The 25,552-nt window shown below is 41.3% G+C and overlaps 1 protein-coding gene and 1 long non-coding RNA gene across 5 annotated transcripts in view; one reads left to right on the plus strand and one right to left on the minus strand.

Moving 5' to 3' along the window:
• Scaper (S-phase cyclin A associated protein in the ER) overlaps window positions 1-2,778 on the minus strand; it is a 354,060-nt gene extending 351,282 nt beyond the window's left edge. For all 4 annotated transcript variants that reach the window (XM_085688786.2, XM_085688784.2, XM_085688782.2 and 1 more), the window contains exon 1: window positions 2,699-2,778. The gene's annotated coding sequence lies outside the window, so the exon portion shown is untranslated. The remainder of the gene's footprint in view (window positions 1-2,698) is intronic.
• A 64-nt stretch (window positions 2,779-2,842) lies between these two features.
• Window positions 2,843-15,482, plus strand: LOC125388650 (uncharacterized). The gene is made up of 3 exons (XR_007228303.3): window positions 2,843-2,907; window positions 5,121-5,222; window positions 12,225-15,482. It is a non-coding gene; the product is annotated as an uncharacterized LOC125388650 (long non-coding RNA).
• Window positions 15,483-25,552: the final 10,070 nt, after the last annotated feature.

Here is a 25,552-nt window from a genome sequence, read left to right on the forward strand (position 1 = left end):
AAGAAAATCCACATAGACTTGCTTATAGGCCAACCTGGTGGAGGAATTTTCTCAGTTTAGATTCCCAGTTCCCAGATGATTAATCAAACTAACAAAAAAAAATTTAACCAGCACTGTAGTAAGACTTAAACAAAAATGCTTGTAAGAAAGTTACTCCACCCAGGAAAAAAAAAATTAAAAAGAATTACATTGATTTAATTTTTATTAAAGAAGTCATTTGTAGGATTTTAAATTTTTAAATTTTAATTTTAGGTGTATGGGTGTTGGCCTACAAGTATGTCTATGCACCATTCGCATGTCTGCTGTGTGAGGCCAGAGGAGGTGTGGGATCCCCCAGGACTGGTGATGAACCATCATGTGATTGCTGGGAACCGAACCTCATTCAGTTATTCTAAAAGAGCAACTGGTGCTCTTGAACCTCTGAGCCATTTCTCCAGCCACACACATTTGTAATCTTTATGTCTACAGTTTCAAAAATGACAGTTCCGCGGTATTGATATTGTACCATAGGAGAAGACTGTTGTATCACTTAGAACATAACAGCATACACTGTGTGTACAAGTACACATGTATGGGGTAAGCACGAATGTGTGTGGATGCAGTAGGTTAAAATCAGATGCTTCTTCAGCCACTCTCTACCTTATTATTCATGTGTTAGGGAAAGGATAATGGGTGTGTGCATAGGTGTGCAAACACGAAGGACAAAGGTTGACATGGGCATCTTCCTCACACTGTACACATATGAATCTGCCTGGCCATCAGGCTCCTGGGATCGACCTGTCTCTGCCACAACCACCATTACCCAGCAGCACGGTTACAGATGTATACTTACTGCTACATGTGGCTTTCATGTGGGTGGTGGGACCCAAACCATAGTCAAGCCCTTTACCCACTGAGCCATCTCCCCAGCCCTTCTACCTTTTGGCAGGGTAATGGGGGACAGGGCCTCTCACTTAATTAGGCTAGACTGGAAGGAAAGGAGACCCCCAGGGAGCCTTCTGTCTCTTACCTCCCAACACTGGGATTTCAGGAATGCACCCATATGTCTGATGTTTACATGGGGGACAGGGAATCTGAACTCAGGTCCTCATGCTTACACTGCAAGCATTTTACCTACTGAGCAAACTCCCTAACCCCAACAGCATCTATTTCTAGCGACTGAAGAATATTTACATGTAATTTCCAAAGGATTTCTGTGTCCCCTTTAAAACTGGATTTGGTTGTAAGGGGTGGGGAAGCACAAAGATAACAAGAGAACATCTGAACTCCTTCACCTTATCACTAAAACACTCGTGTAAATCACTCACAAAGGCACTAATAAAGTCTACTATCAAGTCAATCTTTCAGTGATTCTTAAGGTCTAGGAAGCACAAAGGAAAAGCATTTTAAAAATCTGTATAAAACAACAAAACCTTGGGAACCCAGTCACCGAAATTATTTTAAAACATTTATATTGCAACCCTGGTCATGACATAAAAACATCAGGTGTTTAATCACAGTCCTATGTTGACAATGTTTGTGTCTACTCAAAATTCATATTGGAATCTTAACTTCCAAAGTGACAGCAATAGGTAAATACTTTGGGAAGTAATTAAGGCTGACAGTCTTCATATATGGGACTGAAACCCTTGAAAAAGAAGTTAAAAGGAGTACAGAAGGGGTCATATGCAATATGAAAGCACACCATCACCAAACAGAATAAGCTAGTACTTTCATCTTGGATTCCGAGCCTGAACTGTGAGAAATCAATCCCTGCTGTTCATACACTTCTTGGTTTAAGGTATTTTGTTTTAGCAGCCCAACAGACTAACGCGGAGAATTTTACAAAGGCAGCTCAAAGGATCGGGGAAAGAGGAGGAAAGGAGCATTTGCTGCAGGCTTGCTATGCAGTTCTTTACAGAAACAATCATTTCCTGCTAGTAACAATTTTATGAGGTGGACGGTATCAAAAATGAGGGGGATCTCAGACCAAAGGGCCCTCTTCAGAGGGATCCTACTGGACAGCAGCTGGAGTTGCTTGAGAAGCAATTTTCTGACTGCTTTGTAACAAGTTCAAAAGCTCTGCAGTCGCAGTCAACTGCTGACTCTAACCTGCTTCCTTGAGCAGGACAGGACTGCAAACCTGAGCAGAGTGGAGGCGCTAATAAACTAAGGGGGCAGGAGCATTGAGGCAGGAGGCGACCCAGGTGTGAGGCCTTCGTTTTGCACCTGAGGCCCCAACATTAAACGTTTGGAAATTGAGAAGAAAAAAAAGATTCTTCCCCTTCCAGCTTCCATGAGAAAGGTTCATAGAAAGAGGGGCAAACCCCTGCAGGAAAAGACGCTGAAGCGATCAACTGCCAAATGCAGGCAAGAAAGCTCCTGAGAACCCCGCAGTCCGGCATTCCAGAAGCCTCGACTGTCCCCTAGAGACAGCATCCTGTCCCGGGCCGAGCCCTGGCACAGGCCGGGACGGAGCTCACAGTCCCGCGACCCTCACAGCCCAGCGGGGCTGCGGGCCAGCGCCACCCTCCCCACCCCGGCCCGGCCTCCTTAGTGGACCCCGTGTCGCCCCTCCCCCTTCACACGTCCAGGTGCCTGTGGAGGTGGAAGGGTGTTCCGCCGCCATCTTGTCCCTTAGCCCCACAACACAGGTTGCCCGTGCCCCTTCTAGGCTCCGTCAGGGTCCAAGCGACGCGCGCCCCTCGCGGACACTTACCCCGTCCGCCCTGCGCACTTCGGGGCGGCTCCCAGCGTCCCGGCGGGAAAGGGGCGGGGTGGGGCGGGGCGGCAGCCGAGGATCGGGCGGGGCAGATGGCCGGCGCACCACGTGACGCCACCCGAAGTTTAGCCCCGCCCTCTAGGCGTTTCAGGACCATTCGCGCAGGCGCAGCCGGATTCGAGCCCTACGCTTAAGAGAAAGTGAAGGTAAGTTTGCTCCCAGCCTTGGAGCGCCCACTTCCCCAGAGCTGTTATTTCTCCCAGGACTGAGAAAAGTCCACCTCCGCTTTTGACAGCACGGGCCCCTGTCTCAGATTCAACCTTCCCTCCGGCCTGTCTTATCACCACAGTCCTCAAGTGAAGGACCTAGCAGGTCCTCTCGAGAAATCTGTGATTGATTGTGTTCCGGAGCTTAGCCTGCACCTTAAGGCTTCTTTCAGGCGTGGTGTGCCAGACTTGGAGCCAAGGATCCAGGAACAAAGACCTAACAGATATGTTTAAGCTACTTCGAAGACAGCGGTATGCACGGGATGACTATGTGTCTGTAGTTAAATCACAGTTCTGAACTAAATGGAAAAGAGAGTGTGCACATCATAGTATCACAGCACACACTCATTGGTGGGAAACCAATGAGTACTGAAGTCTACCTCACTTCTCGGGGTGGGAGAGCTGTGGAAGCAGGTGTGCACTATGTTAGTGGCTCCTTCTAGGCTCCCCTTCCTCTCGGTTCCTTAGAAAACCCATTCGTTCCGTCGTCTGATAAATAGTTATGAAGCACCTGCCATGTTGGATACACTAACTGCTTAGAGTTAATAAACAAATAAAATAAATCCCCCGAAAAGCACTCTGGGAGGGGAGGGAGTGTTTGTTCTTGAACTGGGAGGAAACAATAAACGCAAACAGAAGGGACATAGTACAACATAAGTAATGATCAGTGTCTTCTTTCTCTTTTTAAACATCTTCTCTTGTTTCACCTGATATTTAAACAACTTCAGTCTCTTTCAACTTGGAATCTCCCAACCACCAGCCTCACTTCAACATGTCTTCATCCCACTTTCTAGCTGCCTTTTGCACTTTGCAGTTTACAAGATATCTCCCCTACTTCAATTCTTATTCAGTTCTGGACTTAGTGCACTTTCATTTCTGCCCATTCTTTCCAAAGTCACTAGGGATTTCCATACTGCAAATCTTACTGATGTTATTAGCACAACCAGCAGTAATTTAAATGTTTAATTTCCCTAAAGGTCCAAGTATTGAAGGCTTTGGCACTGTGGTGGTTTTACCTGAGACCAAAGCCATGGAACAATGAGATCACAACAAAGCAGATCAGTCGCTCTTCAACCAAAACCAAATGGAAGTGATGATTAGATCAGTGCCTTATTCAGCCATCGTCAGAGAGGCTTCCTCCTGCAACACATGGGAACAAATACTGAGACCTAAGCCAGACATTATGTGCAGAGAGACAGACACAGCTCTAAATGAAATGTCTCCATCAAATCGTCCCCCTCAGTGCACAGGGAACCCCAAGGAAGACGGGGCAGGACTGGGGAAGACAGAGGGGACAGAGGACACTAAGAGAACAAGGCCCTCTAAAACAACTGAGCAAAGCTCATATGAGTTCACAGAGACTGAAGCAGCAATCACAGGGCCTACACTGGTCGGCACCAGACCTCTGCATACATACTATAGCTTTCAGTTTAGTATTTTTATGGGACTCCTGACTGTGAACGAATGGGTCTCTGATTGTTGTGCCATCTCTTGGGGGCTTTTTTATTTTTGTGTTGCCTTGGATTGTCCAAATATGATAGTTTTCTTTATCTTACTATATTTTAATTGGCTATATTTAATTGTGATTTCTTAGAAGCCTGTTCTTTTCTAATGAGATGAAAGAGGGGGTAGGAAGGAATTGGGAAGAAGAGAAAGAAGAAAAATGTATTCAGATTATATTGTGTGAGAAAAGAATCTATGTTTAATAAACGGGAGAAAACAGAAAGATACTGAAAGAGTGGGGATTTCAGTGAGTGAAGCTATCTCAAGCATTCAAGCACAGCATCAGCCCTGTCTTATAAGGCACCGACCCAAGGCCTGATGACTGATTACATGATTGCTCAGGTAATGTGTCTCAGGGTGACTGTTGCTGGGATGAAACACCATGACCAAAGCAACCTGGGGAGGAAAGGGTTCATTCTGCTCACACTTCCGGGCAACTGTCCACCACAGAGGGAAAGAAGGGAAGAACTCAAGTGAGGCAGGAACTTGGGACAGGAGCTCATGTAGAGGCCATAGGCGAACACTTACTGCCTTGTACCTCATGACTGGCTCAGCCTGTTTTCTTCCAGAACCACCAGCCCAAAGGTGGCACTACCTAGGATATGCTAGGCCCTCTCCCACCAATCACTAATTAAGAAAATGTCCCACAGTCTTGCCTGCCTTCAGCCCCATGGAAGCACCTTGCCACCTGAAGTTCCCTTCTCTGAGATGACCATAGCTTCTGTCAGGCTGACATAAGCTATCCAGCACAGGTAGGTTTTGCCCATAGAAAATTGTCTGGTCACTAGTTTTGATGCTTGTACAAGATGTTAATCCACCAGAACTGTTCCTGGAGTCCAAGGTGATTTGGGGAGAAAATTCTCCAGAGCAGAGGATGTAGATGCACAATGGAGCTGGAGATGCCAAGCTTTTATTCTGCACAGCTGCAGCAGGCATCGTCCTCCAGCCTCAGAAAACAAATGCTGCTTGGAGCCTGACTGGGGTCTCTGGAGTAGTGAATTCACATCCAGGCATCTCTAGAGGGAGGAGTAGCCCAGACTCTCTGTACAACCGTCCAGCTAGCCAAGCCCTCCAGTGGGACTCAGGCCCCTCTCCACCTGTCCTCTTGCAAACAAGCCCCAGCCCAGTTGGTGAATGACAGAGTACAGAATAGCACGTCAAAGATCTCTGTGAGTTCAAGGCCAGCCTGGTCTACAGAGTGAGTGCCAGGACAGTCAGGGTGACACAGAGAAACCCTGCCCGAAAAAAAGGCAAACTAATGCCACATAATAAAAATAGTGATCTGGGTCTAAAAATGGACCTAATTGCCTCCACAGTCCACTCTCTTTCCCACACATAGCCCTGACTTTCTTAGGGTGGAGTGAAAAAGGAAAGGGTGTGTTTTATGGAGGTGTCAGAATCCGTTTTGTTTTAAAGGGACAAAAAAAACCATAGAGTGGTTAATGTATAATGAGCAGACACAATTGCATCACATTTTTAAAAAGCTGCAAGTCCAAGGTGGAGGGCCTAGCATCTGGTTAGACCTCCTTATGATGTCATAAGAGGAAATTCAGACTTGCAATGTCTCAAGTGACTCTGTGTTGCCAACTGATGGGAGTTACCCATCTGCCCCAAAGCCTGTGATCCTGTCTCTGTCCCATCTCCCTGACCAGGGATGCCCACACCCTCCAGGCTGGGCCTGAGTCACCTGCCAGACTGTTGACCTGTGAAGCTTTGTGCTGGACCCATGGCCAAAAAGCGTGATCCCCAGGCTGCAAGTCCCAATCTCCACTCTCCAACCTGCTGAGTCTTACTGGATGAGAAGGAGGGGCCCTGAGCAGGGTGGGAGTGACAGAGGCAGACAAATCCTGAGGAGGGGCTGTGGATATCCTCATTCCAGCACTAGGTCTACAGATGAGAAAACTGAGCTCAATGGATAGCTATTTGGAGGCACACACTGATTTAGTAGTCAGTCCAGGGTGGGAATTGAGCATTCTGACTCCCAGTCTTAGGCCCCATGCACCTTTCCCATATTCCTCTGTTCTGTTCCTCAGCCTAAGTTCACCCACCCATGGGTATATCAGGTCCCTCTCTTAGCTGGGGAGTCCCAATGGTTTCCTCTTCCTTGAGCTCTCATATCTTCCCACCTGCTCTCAAGGGCACACATTTTGCAGTAGGCTGGGGACAGGTAAGGATGTTGTCTCAAAGTGTTCATGGCTTGTTGAGACATGGGAAAGGTGATCATTTCTTAGCCCAGCATCCACACAGTGGGAATTCCTGAATCTATTTATGTCAAGTGAGCACACCTGAGTTCAAATCCTGGCTTCACTTTTCCTTTGCCACAGTGGTGTAAGACTCATCATCTCTCCACCCCAGTTCACCTTGTATAAAAAGGAGCTGTTAACCTCTCCGACTATTGGAATTGAATGAGACAAAGATGTCAAACAGTGACCTGGATCCTAGAAATCTGCAGAATTCCTGGAACTAGTTGCTGCCAAATAAATAAAGGCCACACTGCAATGTGTTTTACACGTGAGCCTTCAGGAAAAAGCAAGGTTTTCATCCCCCAGTTAACTGGCTGTGACCCTTACTACATGCCCACTCCCTCTCTGGACTACATGCTGTATGTAAGGAGAGCAAGCAAATAAACCCAGAGACACCTAGGGAATCACATCGCTCCTAAATTCCCAGAACTGAAGAGAGAACCATCCTAAAGGTCACTAGGTACCTGAAGTGTGCATTGGGAAATAGTCAAGGACTTGGCTATTGTAAATTTTATTTTAAGGTGTGTTACATCTGTTTATGCTGTGGAACATTTATTTTAATGATGCAAGGATGTATTGCATTCTTTTTATGTTGCGTTTGCTTAACTCTCTGAAACTGTGATTCTTTGCCTGTCTGAAATACCTGATGGCCTAATGAAGTGCTGAACGGCCAATAGCAAGGCAGGAGAAAAGATTGGCAGGGTTGGTAGGCAGAGAGAATAAATAGAAGGAGACATCTGGGGAGAAGGAATGAGAGAGTAAGGGGAGGAGGTCATGGCCCGGCCACCCAGTCACCTAGCCATCCATGGAATAAGAGTGAAAGTAAGGTATACAGACATAAAGATAATGGGATAGTTTAAGAAAGGCTGGCCAGAAGCAAGCCAAGTTAAGGACAAGCATTTATAAGTAATATATCTCCATGTGATTTATTTGGAAGCTGGATGCTGTGCCCCCCCCCAAAAAAGAGTAAAGAGTAAAATACCCACAACAACATTTTGGCATACCAATCTGGGCCTGTATTTTCACGTAGAATGTGACAAAGATATATATATATATATATATATATATGTATGTATGTATGTATGTATGTATGTATGTATGTATATGTATAAGGGGTATATATATGGCCCCTTTAAGAAACTCTGGTTACAACAGAGTACGTAAACAGCTTTTTTCATGCTAAGTGGAAAGTCCAAGGCCCTCCCTGATCCATCCAGGCTTAGGAAGGTATGCATCCAAATAGAATAGAATACCAAAAAGGCAGTACATGTAGTAGACAAGTCCCAGTGCCATTATCATTGGTTTCTCAGTCTGCCTCAATTGTGAGCCACATTCAGTTTGATCCCATGCTCATTCAGTCCCAGTCCAGCTAGATTTAGTGAGCTCCCATTAGCTCAGGCACACTGTCTCAGTGGGTGGACCAACCCCTCATGGTCCTGACTTCCTTGCTCATATTCTCCCTCCTTCTGCTCTTTAACTGGACCTTGGGAGCTCAGTCCAGTGCTCCGATGTGGGTCTCTCTCTTTTCTCCATTTGTTGTCGGACAAAGGTTCTCTCTGGATCCGCTCAGCACAGCGTTTTCGTTTCTATAGAGCGTACCTAGGTAGTGAAATTGTTGATTTGGATGATAATTGCACTAACTCACTGAGGAACTGCCAGATGCTGTGCTAGGTCAGCTGTACCAGTTTACATTTCCCCAGCAGTGTGTGAGGAAGGTTCCAACTTCTGTGTTTCCTCTGACACTCTAGTCCCTGTCTTTTGAGTGTAGATATCTGAAGTGATGCTTCACTGTGGTTTTGATTTGTTTCCCTTATGGCTAGTGATTTGAACATCTTTTCTTGTACTCGTTAGTTACTGAATATCTTTTGCAGAAATGAGGACATAACCCTTTAACCTACATAGTGCTACTATTTTAATTTGAGATGTGTTCCACTTTTCTGTACTCTTTGAATTACTTTTTAAATTTTATGTCATTAAAGGGATTGCTTCCCAGAAATCCTTTGCAGTCTTGAGATACTCTATTTGGAAGCACACACCACCTACTCATGTTTATTCCTGCACACATTGCATTAGCTTACTTTTTGTTCAAAGAACTATCTTGAATTATCCCAGAAGAAAGGAAAATTTGAATTTTTCTTTTGAGAAAAAGTTTTGCTATGTAGCCTAGGCTGTCCTCTCATTCAGAATTCTACTACCCCAATATCATGATTGATTTCAGTTTGGTGGTAGAGATGATAATTTACTTAGCACCAAATTGAACAGTAGTGCCTGAGACATGGTGGTAAGATTTGGAATAAATCAGGGTCTGGCAGGATACAAGAGATTATGATTCCATTTTGAGCCATTATTTGTATTCTATAATGTGAAAGTATATTTAAATTTAATAATTTAGCACTTTGGTGTTTGCAATTGTGGTGGAGTTATAATTCAGAAAATCAGGAAACCATTGATGAGCATGCCCTCATAATCTATGTATTGTATGGTTATCAGGTTCTGAATGGTGGTTCTGGGACGTCAGGTTCTTCACATAAAATTTCTTTGCTTTTGAAAACAACCCTATGGGGTAGATAGTTTTGCTCCATTGTCAACTGTGAACTCTTAAGCTAAAAGAAGTTAATTAACTTTTGTAAAGGTTGTGCAATATGTGCAAGGCAGCCTTGGAGTATGTGTGAGTCTGACTTTAGAGATCACATTCTCCTCACTGTGTCCTTTGGGTACCCGCTCTGTTTTCCAGTGGGGACCACATTCTTCTCTCATCCCTACAGCTTAGTTTATATAGTCATAGGATTTTTGTGTCTGCTTGCAAAGTGTGTATTCTCTAAAGCTGTCTTAATTGGGAAGCCTTGTAGAGTTCACAACTTCATAGATTGGTTCTGGAATGATGGAAAGCAGGTATTTCTGCTGAACCAGTGAGCTGTGCAGTGCTGCATTCTTCTTTCCTGCAGTCTTTTGATGCCTACTGCAGGGACTCCTAGTGTGAGATAATGCTTTGTACACTGTAAATATTTGTTACTCAAATTGGTTTAATAAAACATAGAAAGTATAGGTATAGCAACTAGATTAGAAAAATTCTGGGAAGAGGAAGGCAGAAAGTCAGTCACCAGCCATACACAGAGGAAGGAAGATGAGAATGCCTTATTGAGACGAGGTACCAAACCACATGGCTAAACATAGATAAAAATTTGGGTTAATTTAAGTTGCAAGATCTAGTTAATGATAAGTGTGAGCTAATAGGCCAAACATTTCATCATTAATATAAGCCTCTATGTGTTTCTTTGGGACTGAATAGCAGGGGGACTGGGTGGTACAAAAACTTCCATCTACAAATGGCACCCAAATGCTTGACAAGAATTTCTACATAAAGTCTGAGAAAACATTTTTAAAAAACTATTGTAGACAGATAAGAACAAAGTTAAATACAGATTATCGGTAACTGTCTTTACTGAGGTAGGCTCTGCTGGCAGCAAGCAGAGGCATGGCTCCTTTAAGAAAGGCTTCCTGATTCAGTGTTATCAGGAAACACGGGAGAGTTGCTCTTTTAAAGGGTCTTGCTACTAAACACTTTATGGTGTTTATGAGAAGTCAGTGGCATGCTTCTTGGTGATAGCATGGACCTAGAAACTCTGCAGAGTTATGGCAATAAAAGTGGCTCCTGCCACTCATTCCACCATGAAGCTAGACTCTCAGGAAGCCAATGGAATCAGCCGCCAAAGCTGCCGCTTTAATCCTAGCCATGCCACTTAGCAGATTAAAGACTCATGTGGTCAGAAAAAGATAGATTTAGACAGAAAAAAAAACTCTAAATGCTTTACAGTGTGTTAAAAATACACGTAGGCTTGGGAGGGAAATGGAAAAAGATAAAGTCCTTAAAAAAGAAATAGAGTAAAAAAAAGTCACATAAAGATGGAATATAAACAGACAATCTGGATACCATATGTTATTGTGTTGTCTTTGAATTGTTTCCTGCTGAGAAAGGAGCAACCGCTGCTAAAAGACATTTGATTATAAATGCTGTTGGATTACTCCAACCTATGTGTTTTGAAAATGCCTTGACTTTAAAATTTAAATCAAAAGATATGTTACTTTGAAGAAGAGATTTTGGTTTTGTTTCCATAGGAAATGAGAGGCTGTGTGTTCATTCTGGGTAAAGAAAATTAGGGTTTAATCAAGGAAGACCCCTGAGAAATATTCAGTGGAAATGGATGGCCCAGATGACCAAACATTGCAGACCACCTCTGTTGCAGTTTCTTCTGAGTTTTTCATCCCAAACAGCTTCAAGGCTGCTGGCTGAGATGATCAAACCTCACAAAATACTCCAATCTGGACTTGACTATAATATTAAATTTTCTTCAGGTCCCCATAGGATTATCAGTGCCCCCAATCAGCAGGAAGTAGCCTAGAAAACTATGCCAACATTCTCAAAAAATGGATTATGGATGTTGTTTGTCTTTCTTTAGCATGTTGATTACAAGTTGTTATGAATGGTGGTTAAAAAAAGTTAAACAAAGGAGATTATATTCAGGGTTTTTGTTTTGAAAAGAAAAAAGGGTAAATGCCATAGGATTGTTTAGTATGTTGGTTACAAGTTGTTATGAATAGTGGTTAAAAAAGAAAGTTAAACAAAGGAGATTATATTCAGAGTTTTTGTTTTGTAAAAAAAAAAAGGGGGGGTAAATGCTGTAATTTAATGTTCTCGAAGGCTGTAAAGATTTGTCACCATATTAGTTTAATAAAACACTGATTGGCCACTAGCATATTGACCATATACAGACTCGGGTAGTGTGCCCAAGCGTTTGAGGAGGAAGTATGGTCCTGTCTGGCACCACAATGGACCCAGAATTGCAAAAAGACACACAAGCAGGCTAGGGCAGAGTGCCCCAGGCCTCAAGGAAGATGCTTGTTCCTACCCAGTGTCACAAAGAGCCAGGCAAAGAGACACAGATGGAGGCCGAAGCAAAGTTCCTGGGCTCTAAGCTGGTAGCATGGGTCTGCCCTGTGCCATGAAGGACTGAACAGGGAAAAGAGGCACACACGCATAACAGGGGGCAGTGTGCCCTTGGCTTCGAGGAGGCTGTATGGACAGCTGGCATAATTGTTGTGAATGCATTCGAGTTTCTATACTCGTGAAAAGACTGGGTTTTGAAGGCGTCAAATCCCAGAAGGCTAGTAAAGAACCTAACATAGTGGTCCTATTTACAACAAAAAAAGACTGCACCACTGACGGTACCATGGAATTTCAATAATTAAAATGAGTCATTCACAAGAGTTGTAGATTATACTGCAGCTCCTCTGTGAAAAGAATGCAAATGTCTTGTATATTTTCAATGTGGCAGGTTCATTTCCCTCATTCATTTGTAGAACTGCAACCACAGAACTTACATGCACCACATCTATTGTGGTTCTCACTGCCTGCTAGAGGCCAAAGGAAAACTGTTCTTCTGTGAGACTGCGTGGTTTCAATTACCACAAGCACCAATGTGTGAGCCATTCTCTCCTCTGACTTTCTTCCAGGTATTGAGGATATGGATGAGGACGATACTGAGGATGACTTGTGTAAGAAGAACAGCCTTGTTAATCTTGATAATCTTGGTGGTGGTAGGTCACACCTGGTCACATCCTACTCTGCACTGACTTTTCTCCAGAATGAATTATGGATGAGGACAACATTGGTAATAACTTGGGTAGCAAGACCAACCTGCAAAATGATGAACTTGTTAGTGGTGTGTAATGGCATTCCTGGTCAGCTCCAGTGAACAGTCTAGCAACAATCAGGTTATTTCTTCTGCTTGGAAGACAAGGGAAGAGAGAATGTCTATTTAAGGGTTCTTCAAATGGACAGAGGCAACGACCAGGGTCTATACCTAAATCAATGTGTTTTCACGTCTTTTCTCATTGTTATGATGAAATAAGTCACAACAAACAATTTAATGGAGGAAAGGTTTACTGTGCCTTACTGTTAAAGTGATCATTGCATCATGTTGGTGGAGACATGGAAGCTGGCGTGGGAAGGGGTGGCTATAGATACAGGGGACTAGCTGGTAACATTGCATTCACAATCCACAGTTAACTCCAGAAAGTTAACTGAGGTGGGGATGGGTCTTCCCAGTGACTTGCTTCATCCTAGGATGCTCCACCTCCAAGGGTTCCAAACCCTTCCCAAACAGCACCATTAGCCCCACACTACATGTTCAAACACACAAGGCTATGGGGGACATTTTACATACATACAAATGAGAACATATAGTATTCAGTTTATGGTCTTGCATAAATTAGCCACATCATGTCATAAATGTGGACTCTAAACAAAAAGGAGCCACTTCCTCATTTATTTCCCTTTTTTTCTTTCTTCCATAAAGGAATATAATATGTTATAAGTACAAAGATATTGTTGTGTTTTTGCTTGACATCATTTAATTCCTAAAACTAAAGCCCATTTTCTCCTGTGTCCTTGTCCTGTCAGAGTTTTCAGCATTCTGTACTTTAGTAATTTTCCATGTGCCACTTTTTTTTTCCATGTGCCACTTTTTGCTGAAACCAGATATATTATAGAGACTTCACATATATTATAGAGGGAAGGGACATATATTACATATGCTATAGGGAATGAAGAGGGAATGAGCATATATCACATATGGTATAGAGAATCCAGAGGGAAGGAACATATATCACACATGGTATAGGTATGCAGGGGAAGGGAACATATATCACATATGTTATGGGATAATAAAGAGGAAAGGAGCATATATCATATATGGTATAGGGAATCCAGAGGGAAGAAACATACTTAACATCAACAAAACTGGAGATTTAGTTACTGTGCATGTCTAATGGTGTAGAAACTGAATGTAAAAGCACTGTTTGGTAAAAGGATCAGACTTTCATATGCAAAAACAATTATTCCTATCTCTTTTTATGTCCTTTATGCCCCTTTTGAAGGCTGTATTGGTAGATCAGGAGAGACAGTGCTTGCCTTGAAAATCAAGGCCTTTCCTATGAGTTCAGTGGCTAAACATAATAGCCCTCATATTTGTGTGGCATTAATAATGTACGATGATGAATTTTCTGGGTGTAGCCATAGTAGATATACTAATACAGAATTTCAATCTACTCAGTGTTTCTGAGTTCTCATTAAAACAGGATATATTAACCATAGTAAGGAATCTATAACATTCTGAAAAATAATGGTGTCCTGTGTTAGAAGTAGATTCTGAGGATGCACTCGGGCCAACTTAAGAACCATTTAAAACTTTCCTATAACTTCGTCCAACCCAAGTCCATGTGAAACAAAAATGAACATTTTCATAAGCATGACCATGTCAGAAGAACAATTGCTTGAGAATGTGTTTATCTGGAAGTTTATGTGTTTGTGCACTTAAATTGTGAGGTCTGCAGCAGCACATTCTGCCAATAACTAATTTCCTCAGCGTTTACACCATGCCTTGTGTTCACTGAGTCACTCTGGAACAGCGCTCCAATGTGTCCTCTTTAGTTCTTCACAACCCTTGGGTGGAATCAAGGAGAACAGTGAGGAATGGACCCAAACTTGTGATGCTCTTAGGTGAAAGGACCAAGAATGGAGTTCCAAATATAGTTTAAAATTTTGTGACTCTAATCTCTCTTTCTGTGCACAGAATTAGTATATGAGATCAATAACCACCACACAAGAGGTTCTATAGTATATGAGATCAATAACCACCACACAAGAGGTTCTATAGTATATGAGATCAATAACCACCACACAAGAGGTTCTATAGTATATGAGATCAATAACCACCACACAAGAGGTTCTATAGTCTGTGTAAATTTCTGAATTTCCAAAGCCAACGTGAATGCATATGGTAATGTAGAGTTTAAGGTAACATAGCTCAGGGCAGGTTGCTACAGGAATCCTGATGGCATCACCATGGTGATGTGAAAAGCTCATAGCAAGAACCAATGCTGCTATGGAGAATTGAGACTCACCATTTGGGAAACCACACCCCATGAGCACCAGATCACTCCTCACCCTGTCCTAAAGCCATTTAGGAATGGAGATCCTTTCGTGATGTGTGAAGGCAGTGTAAGTGTCATCTAGAAGTTTTGAGGCTGTGTGAGCTACACACCCTGGGACGGAAACAGATAACTACGCAGAGTAGTGCTCAGTATTTACATAGTGCCTCGCTCTTGTGCAAACTCTCGTGTGGAACTTTGTTACCAAACCACAGTGTTGAGCAGGGGAGGAATCACCGTTCTTGTTCACCTTAATATGGGGTTGCTGGTCTGGACATGGACAGATATTTTATGCAATGAATTCAAATGGTGCCATTGTAAAGGAAAACCAGAGGGAGAAATAAATGATGTGTAGTGGCTGTTTTATAAATACACTAATATAAGTATCACCCACTCTTCAGTAAGCTATTACTGTATCACAAAGTGTGAATACTTCAGTATGATTATATCAGGTGCTTGGTTGTATATTCCTTTTTCTAGAACGATGTGTACTCTATCAAGATTTAAATTGTCTATGCTATGTCTGGTGAGATGGCTCCATTAGCAAATGTTCTTGCCTTTTATAACTGGTCACCTGAGTTCGATTCCTGGAACCCCTATAAAAATGGAAGTAGAGAATCATCTCCTCCAAGTTGTTTTCTGAGCCCCACACATGTGCCATGGTATGTACTCAGATACTGCAATTACATACATAGGTATAATAATAATAATAATAATAATAATATCAATAGTAATAATATAAAAGCAATTAAAAATAAAGTCATATGTGGTTAAAAAGTGCATATTTGTAATTTGATCTGTGGTAGAAAAAAGCAGTTTGACAGATTTTTTAAAATACTGATCATTTTCCTGATTTGTAAATGGCCTGAAGTGGCTGGGGCAGGCTGTGGGGCCACTGACAGTAGGACCAGGATTTATCCCTACTGCGTGTACTGACTTTTCGAAACCCTTTCTTTTTGGAGGGATACCTTGCTCAGCCTAGATATAGTTGGGAGGGCCTTGGACCTTCCTCAAAGCAGTGTGCTAGATTTTGTTGACTCCCCATGGGAAGCCTTACCCTCTCTGAGGAGTGGATAGGAGTGGGAGATGGGAGAAGGTGGAAGGGATGGGAGGAGGGGAGAGAGTGGGAACTGGAATTGTTATGTAAAATGGAAAAGATAGTTTTTAGTAAATAAAATTAGAAACGAATCTTTAAAATGTGCCAAACAGACACAGCAGGATACGACAGACTACGTGTATGATTTTATTACTCTGCTATGCCTTGTATGGCAAACTCATAGATTAGTATTCGGCTGGGATTAGTCAGGGAGGATTGGAACAAAAGCGGTGTCTTCTGGACATGAGGGGACCACTGTGCTCACACACTCACAGCACTTTTGATTGCCTGCATTGGAACTAAATAACACAAAGCCAGTCAAGATGTTAGCCAGAGTAGGAAGAGTGTCATGAGCTCCCTCTCCAGAGGAGCTAGGATCATTCAGTGGCTCCTGGGGAAAGGAAAGTTGGTTTTCTTTCAGGGTATGGCTCAACCCCACTCCAGTAGATGACCCCAAACTCAGGAATTATAGGCAGCACAATTGGAGTCAGTGAATTATTAAAAAATGAATAAAAATTTTTAAAAGAGGGTAAAAAATTGAAGGGGAAATAAGAAGGTGGGTGGATCTAGGAGGATTTAGGAAGAGGAACAGGTGATGATTATAATGAAAATAAATTGTATTTTTAAGAAACTTTGCATTAATTAATAAAAATGAATTTTTAAAAGGAAGTCTGAATGCTTTTTTGAGTTTGGTACTTAATGTTGTTATAGATACATTCAAAAGCTATCAATAATTTTCACATATTTGATGAATACAAACTAAGCTATTTGCACAAAACTGAATATCTTTAAGCATAATATAGAAACAATTCCTCATTGTTTAAGGAGTTTTTCAATTGCTTCAGGAGATATTGCCATAAATAAGTCAACCAAGAAGTTTTTTTCTGTCAGTATGGCAGGACTCACTGAAAATGGCAACACTACCTCTTTCTTGCTATACTGTATTTAAAAGCAGGGCAATACATACTGAAGTCTTTACAGATAAAATGTGGACATGGGTGGCTTCAGTGAGTGAATACCAATCATGTAGCGTTCTCAAGCACACTGACATATAGCACTTCTTTGTCCACTTTTACCAGCTTTAAAAATATATAGGAAACCACTATTTAAATTCAAGGTCAGTCTGAGCTACAAAGTCCTGTCTGAGAAAACCAGAAAGGGGCATAGTTCTCTCCAAACTACTTCATGCTTTCTGTTGGGCAAAGTAATTTTTGGGGGTGTTCACAGTGACCTTTCAGCAGATCTTGGCCCATCAAACCACATTAGTCTGGAAGGAATTCATAGGTTCTCACCCTATGTGGAAATAAAAGAAGAACCTCTTTTCCAAAGCAACATATCCTTAGACTCAAATTTTGAAATCAAGATACCTTTAAAATATATATGTTGGTTTAGAATAGCAGCCTATACAATGAAATGTCCCTCTGTACTTAGCTCATTCACAGTCAAAAAATTCAAAGAAAACATAATAATATACATAAATCCAGACCCTCTGTGTATATTCCATCTTTACATGGCTTATTTTTCTTACTCTATTACTTTTTCTACAAATTTACTCTATTTAAAGACTTTGTTTTATTTTTTAAAAAAATTTACTTCTTTTTATAACTATCTAATCTTTTTCTTCTCTCTTCCAAGCCTACATACATTTTTTTAAAAACAAACTGTGACCCATTTAGAGGTCTTTTTCATCTGAATTTGTCTTTATTGTGTATCTGTAATCCTTTTCTAACCAGGACTGCTTTTTAGGATACAGAGTGGCGTGGCTAGGACTAAGGCTGCTTTGCCTTTTGGCTCTGTCTAGTCCAACATGGCAGAGGTCTGTTCACTGCCTCTGAGACTGCCAGGTGGGAGCCACACTCACCACCTCGACTTTGATAACCAGTTGGCCCATTTTGCCACCAAGTAACTTGTGACATATTGCCTACAAATTCCATTCAACTGCTTGGCCTCCTGAAAGAGCCAGAGTTCATGGTGGCAGCATGGCCCAGGAAACCACCATTTTGAAACCACACCTTTTTTTCTGCTACTGCTGAATCAGGAAAACCTCTTTTATAGGAATCCTGCTTCTGTTTGCTTCTAGCAAACAGAGCCCACCCAAGAAAATGCTACCAAAAAGCTATGCTTAACTCTTTTCTTTTGTGTCTAGGATTCCTTTCCAAGCTTTCTCAAGTTTTATGGTGGATTTAGTCAGTTCTACATTTGTTATATGTAATTTTACTATGTTAAAGTTAAAACCTTCCTTTTTATTTAAACAGAAAAGAGCAAATGTGTGGAATTCCTTCTTTGTTTTGCTTTTATTGGTCAGTGAATTAAGCTGTTTCAGCTGGTGGCTTAGCAGAATAGGGCAAGATGAGAATTCCAAGCCAAAAGAAGAGGACAGAGTAGGTAGAGTCAGAGAGAAGCTATGAAGCCATCTGCAAGAGACAGATGTCTCTGCGGAGCCCACCGAAACCTTATTGGTAAGCCACAGCCATTTGGCAGTACACATGTTAATAGAAATAGGTTAATTTAAGATATAAGAGGTAGCCAGAAATACACTTAAGCCATTGGCCAATATTGCAATTAATTAAGATTTCCTGTGTCATTATTTTGGGAGTCAGGGTGGCTGGGAAATGAACAAGCAGCCTCTTACCAACAAGCAATCTCCCCAGCACCTCTACCTTTTGGAGAGGAAATATGAGACGGGTCTCTCACTAAATTAAACTGAAAGGACAGAGGGCACCCAGGATACCTTCTGTCTTTACCTCCCAGCACTGGGATTTCAGGAATGCAGCCATGTGCCTGATGTTTACATGGGGACAGGGGATCTGAACCCAGGTCCTCATGATCACACTGAAAGCATTTTGCCTACTGATCAATCTCCTCCAGCCTGACACCATTTATTTCTAGAGATTGGAGAATATTCACATGTAATTCCCAAAAGATTTCTGTGTCTCCTTTAAAACTGGTTTGGGTTCTGGGGAGTGGGGAGTTGAAGATGAGAACACAGCATCTGAACTCCATCACCTTATCATTAAAACACTCCTATAAATCACTCACAAAGGCATTAATAAAGTCTTACTATCAAATCAGTCTTTCAATGTTCTTAACATCTATGAAGAACAAAGAAAAAGCATTTTTAAAATATGTATAAAACAATATACCTTGGGAATCCAGTCACTGAAATTATTTGTAAAACATTTATATGGCAACCCTGGTTATGACATAAAAACATCAGGTTTTAATCACAGTCCTATGTCGACAATGTGTCTCCTCGAAATTCATATTAGAGACCTAGCTTCCAAAGTGACAGTAATAAATAAATACTTTGGGAGGCTCAGCCTGCTATTACACAAAGAGGATCAAGAGGTTAGTAGCCAGCCACACAGTGGGACACCCCACTATTTAAGCCTTCCATACCAGAGCAAAACTCTGGGCCCTTCCCCACCTGCCTAGACTTCTCTAGCCAGCCAGCAGGAGCCTTTCCTGAAGGTAGGCTGCTCCATTACCCTCACCCCAACCATTGGACCCTGCAGGCTACAAGACCTGCCCTGCCTCCAAACCCTCCAATCCCCCTGAAACCTCAGTGGAACTCTGAAACACAGCCTGCTACTACACAAAGAGGACAAAGTGGAGAGTGGCCAGCCACCTGGTGGAACTCCCCACTCTCTAGGCCCTTCATATGTAGCAAAACCTTAGGCACTTCCTCCAGTTTGTATAGCCAGCAAGCAGATGAGTTTCTTTCAGGCAGGCTGCTCCAAAACCCCTAAGACACAGACAGTGACAGTACAGAGCAGATCAAGAACAGTTCCCAAGACAAAGACAGACACTGCAAGGATTGGACCAAGACTCAAAGACACTGCAAGCATCAATTGAAGGAAGAGATGGGTAGGCACCAATGCAAGAATTCATCCAACAACCTGAAAAGCAACATGGTAACACCAGAACACAATGGTCATACATCAGAAAGACTTGATCATCCTAACACAGAAAAAGCAGAAGAAAACAATTTTAAATGTAACTTTATACAGATGATGGAGACCTTTAAAGAGGAAATGAAAAACTCCCTTAAAGAAATGGAGGGAAAAAACAAAAAAATTGGAAGAAATTAATAAATCTTTCAAAGAAATCCATGAAAACCAAGAAAAAACAATAAAACAGGTGAAGCAAACAGTTTGAGTCTTGAGGTCCGAAATAGAGGCAATAAAGGAAACACAAACCGAAGGAATTCTGGATATGAAAGTCTGGGTAAATGAACAGAAACTACAGAGGCAAGCATAACCAACAGAATACAAGAGATGGAAGAGAGACTCTCAAGGGTTGAAGATACTAAAGAGGAAACATTCATTGGTCAAAGAAAACATTAACTCCAACAAATACTTAACACAAAACATCCAGGAAATCTGGGACACCATGAAAAGACTAAACCTAAGAGTAATAGGGATAGAAGAATGAAAGAACTCCAGCTCAAAGGCACAGAAAATGTATTCAACAACATCACAGAAGAAATCTTTCCTAACCTAAAGAAGAATATCCCTCCCTATGAAGGTAAAAGGAGTTTACAGAACACCAAATAGACTGAATCAAAAAAAAATCCCCTCACCATATAATAATCCAAACGCAAAATATACAGTATAAAGAAAAATATTAAGATCGGCCAAGGAAAATAGTCAAGTAACATATAAAGGTAGACCTATTAAAATTACACCTGACTTCTCAATGGAAACCATGAAAGCCAGAAGGTCCTGATCAAGCACTATGAAGGCACTAAGAGACCACAGGTGCAAGCCCAGACTACTATACTCAGCAAAGCTTTCAATCACCATCGAGGGAGGGAGAAAATGAGATATTCCATGACAAAATCACATTTAAACAATACCTATCCAAAAATCCAGTCCTACAGAAAGTACTAGAAGTAAAATCCAACCCAAAGAAGTTAACTGCACCCACAAGGACACAGGCAACAGATAACCTCACACCAACAAAACCCTAAGAAGGGAAATACACACACTACCACCAAAAAATAACAGGAATTAACAAATCACTGGTAATTAATGTCTCTTAATATCAATGGATTCAATTTACCTATAAAAAAGACACAGGCTAAGAGAATGGTTATGAAAGCAGGATCAAGCCTTTTGCTGTATACAACAATCACACCCCAACTTCAAAGACAGACATTACCTCAGGGTAAAGCATTGGGAAAAGATTTTCGAATCAAATAGATTTAAGAAATAAGTGGGTGTAGCTATCCTAATATCTAAGAAAATAGACTTCTAACTAAAATCAATCAAAAAAAGACAGAGAAGGACACTTTACACTCATAGCAGGAACAATCCATCAAGGTGAAGTCTAAATCCTTAACATCTAGGCCCCCAAATACAAGAGCATCCATATATGTAAAAGAAATATTATTAAAGCATAAATTGCACATCAAACCCCAAACACTAATAGTAGGAGACTTCAACACCCCGCTGTCCCCAATGAACAGGTCAACCAGACAGAAACCTAACAGAAATAAGAGAAATAACAGATATCATGATTCAAGTAGAATTAACAGACATCTACAGAACATTTCACCCAAACACACACACACACACACACAAATACTTTCTTCTCAGCACCTCATGGAACCTTCTCTAAAACTGACCACATACTCGGAAACAAAACAAACCTCCACAGATACAAAAAAATTGGAGTAACCCTCTATATCTTGTCGGATCACCATGGTTTAAAATCAGAATTCAACAGCAATACTAATTTCAGAAAACCCACAAAAACATGGAAATTAAATAGAGCTCTATTGAACCACCCCAAGGCCAAGGAAGAAATAAAGAAAGAAATTAAAGACTTCCTAGAATTTAATGACCATGAAGGCACAATGTACCCAAAGCTGTGGGTCATTATGAAAGCAGTGCTAAGAGGAAAGTTCATAACACTAAGTGCCCACATAAAGAAAGTGGAGAAAGCTCACACTAATGACTTAACAGCATATCTGAAAGCTCTAGAACAAAAAGAGGCAGACTCACCCAGGAGGAGTAGAAGACAGGAAACAATCAAATTGAGGGCTAAAATCAATAAAATAGAAACAAAGAAAACAATACAAAGACTCAGTGAGAAAAAAAAAGAGCTGGTTCTTTGAGAAAATAAGCAAGACAGACAAACCCTTACCCAAACTAATCAAAAACAGAGAGAGAACATCCAAATTAACAAAATAAGAAATGAAAAGAGGCACATAGCAACAGATACTGAGGAAATCCAGAGAATTATTAGGTCATACTACAAAAGTCTGTATGTACTCCACAAAATTGGAAAATTTAAAAGAAATGGACAATTTTGGTACCACATTAAGTCAAGACCAGGTGGACAATTTAAATAGATCTATAACATGCAAGGAAATAGAAGTTGTCATCAAAAGCTTTCCAACCAAATTCAGTGAATAATTCTACCAGAACTTCAAAAAAACTAATACCTATACTCCCCAAAGTGTTTCACTCAATAGAAACAGAAGGAACACTACCAAACTATTTTTATGAGGCTATAGTTACTCTGATACCAAAACCACACAAACACTCAACCAAGAAAGAGAATTACAGACCAGTCTCACATAGATGCAAAAATGCTTAATAAAATACTGGCAAACCAAATCCAAGAACACATCAAAAAAAATCATTCACCATGATCAAGTTGGCTTCATCTCAGAGATGTAGGGGTGGTTCAACATACAAAAATCCATCAATGTAATCCTGACTTTTGACAAAGAAGCTAAAAATATAATGGAACTTAAAAAAGCATCTTCAACAACTGGTGTTGGCATAACTGGATGTCAAAATGTAGAAAAATGAAAATAGATCCATATCTAACCCTATGAAGAGAGCTCAAGTCAAAATGGATTAAAGACCTCAATATAAATCCAACCACACTGAACCTGAGAGAAGAGAAAATGAAAAATAGTCTTCAAAAGCATGGACACAGGAGAACACTTCCTAAATATAACCCCAGTAGCACAGACACTAAGAGCAACAATAAATAAATGGGACCTCCTGAAACTGAGGAGCTTTTATAAAGCAAAGGACACAGTCAATAAGACAAAAGGCAGCCTACTAAATGGGAAAAGATCTCTATCAACCCCACATCAGACAAAGGACTGATCTCCAAAATATATAAACAACTCAAGAAATTAGGCATTAAAATTCCAAATAACCCAATTTAAAAATGGGATACAGAACTAAACAGAATTCTCAACAGAAGAATCTCAAATGGTTGAAAGACACTTAAGGAAGTGTTCAACATCCTTAGCCATCAGAGAAATGAAAATCAAAATAACTCTGAGATACCATCTTACATTAGTCAGAATGGCTAAGATCAAAAACACCAGTGATAGCTCATGCTGGAGAGGATGTGGAGTAAGGGGAACACTCCTCCATTGCTGGTGGGAATGTAAACTTGTACAACCATTTTGGAAATCAGTATGGCAGTTTCTCAGAAAATTGGGAATCAACCTACCTCAGGACCCAGCAATACCACTCTTGGGCATATATCCAAAAGATGCTCAATCATACTACAAGGACACTTGTTCAACTATATTCATAGCAGCATTATTTGTAATAGCCAGAACTTGGAAATAATCTAGATGCCTCTCAACTGAAGAATGGATAAAGAAAATGTGGCACATTTACACATTGGAGTACTACTCAGCAGTGTAAAGTGATGACATCTTGAAATTTGTATGCAAATGGGTCAAACTAGGAAAAAACCATCCTGAGTGAGGTAACCCAGACCCAGAAAGATGAACATGGTATGTACTCATTCCTAAGTGGATAGTAGCTGTAAAGCAAAGGATATTGAGCCTATAGTACATGTTCCTAGAGAAGCTAAGTAAGAAGGTGAACCCTAAGAAGAACATACATAGACCCACCTGGAAAGAGGAAACAGACAAGATAGCCTGACAAAATTGGGAGCATGGGGGTAGGGAGGGGTAGGGAAGACAGAAGGAGAAGACAAGGGGAGAAAGGGAGGGAGGAGGAGAACTTGAGGTAACAGGATAGTAGAGATGGAGGAAGGACAGACAGGGAGAACAAGGAAAAAGATATTTTGATTGAGGGAGCCATTATGGGGCTAGCAAGAAACCGGCCACTAGAGAAATTCCCAGGAATTCACAAGGATGACCCCAACTAAGACCCTAATAGAGGTTCCCGAACTGGCCTTGCCCTGTAATCAGACTGATGAATATCTTAAATATCACCATAGAGCCTTCATCCAGCAGCTGATAGAAACAGAAGCAGAGACCTGCATCAGAGCATTGGATTGAGCTTTCAAAGTCCAGTTGAAGAATGTGAAGAGTGAGAATATGAGCAAAGAGGTCAAGACCATGATGGATTCAACCACTGAAACAGTTTACCTGAGCTAATGGGAGTTCACCAATTCCAGCTGGACAGGAAAGGAAACAGCATAGGTCCAAACTAGTCCCTCTGAATGTGGGTGACAGTTGTATGGCTGGGGCAGACTGTGGGGCCACTGGCAGTGGCACCAGGATTTATCCCTACTGCTTGTACTGGCCTTTTTGGAACCATTCTCTTTGGGTGGATACCTTTCTCAGCCAAGATATAGTAGGGAGGGCCTTGGACCTTCTCCAAAGTAACGTGCCTTACCCTCTCTGTGGAGTGGATAGCAGGTGGGGTGGGGATGGGGCAAAGGGAGGAGGTGAGGGAGTGGGAACTGAGATTAGTATGTAAAATGAAATAAGATTATTTGTTTTCTTTTTTAAATTGATAAATAAATTAATTTTAAAAATACAAAAAGACTGAGGGTCTTCGTAAATAAGACTGATAGCCTTATAAAAGAGGCTAAAGAAAATCCCTTTCCCTCATCATGTGGGGGTAAAGAAGGTGTCATTTATAATGAGAAAGTATGCTATCGCCAAACAGAATAAGCACTTATTTTAACCAGAACAGTGAGAAATCAATCCCTGATTTTATACACTTCTCAGTTTAAGGTATTTTGCTATAGCAGCCCAATAGACTAATGCACAGACTTTTACAAAAGCAGCTCAAGGGAATGGGGAAAGAGGATGAACGGGGCATTATCTGAAAGTTTGCTATGAGTTCTTTACAGAAACAATAATTTTCTGCTGGTAACAATTTTGTGAGGTGGGCGGTATCCAAATGAGAGAAGCTAAAGGGCAAGGAGCACTTGAGACGCTTGCCTTCAAGGCCACCACATCACACTTTCTCCCACCAACATAATTTCCAAGGGACATTTAAAAATGGCTCTTCTATTAAAGATACTAAGGACATTCTCAAAGTCATTTCAGTGTGTTTGATGTAAGTCAATCTGCAAGCATTTTTCAGAAAGTCCCATTTAACAGAAAACTACCAATACAAAGCACCAACATATGCCAGGATGGGTTAGTGCTGGGCTTATCAACCTTAACTCAGAAATCTACCTCATCCCCAGCCTGTGATCTGGGTAAGACAGAATCTCTTTGAGTCCCAGGTTCCCTATTCATACATGTCCACATTACCTGTCTCATTCTTCCCCATACGATGCTGATGAAACAAATCTGCAAATAGCAGTACATATGTGGAATTATCATCTGTTCAGAAAGACAACTATAGTGAGTGAATTGCTATTTTGTAGACAATAATTTGACACATTTGAAAATACAGTCCACCCGCAGCAGAAAAATGCAATCCAACAATTTTCTAGCTGTGTTCTAACAAGTTCAAAGCTCTCTGCAGTCAGATGCTGACTCTAACCTGCTTCCTTGAGCAGC

This window comes from Myodes glareolus, chromosome 4, assembly GCF_982192425.1.
Source record: "Myodes glareolus chromosome 4, mMyoGla1.1, whole genome shotgun sequence".
NCBI lineage: Eukaryota > Metazoa > Chordata > Mammalia > Rodentia > Cricetidae > Myodes > Myodes glareolus.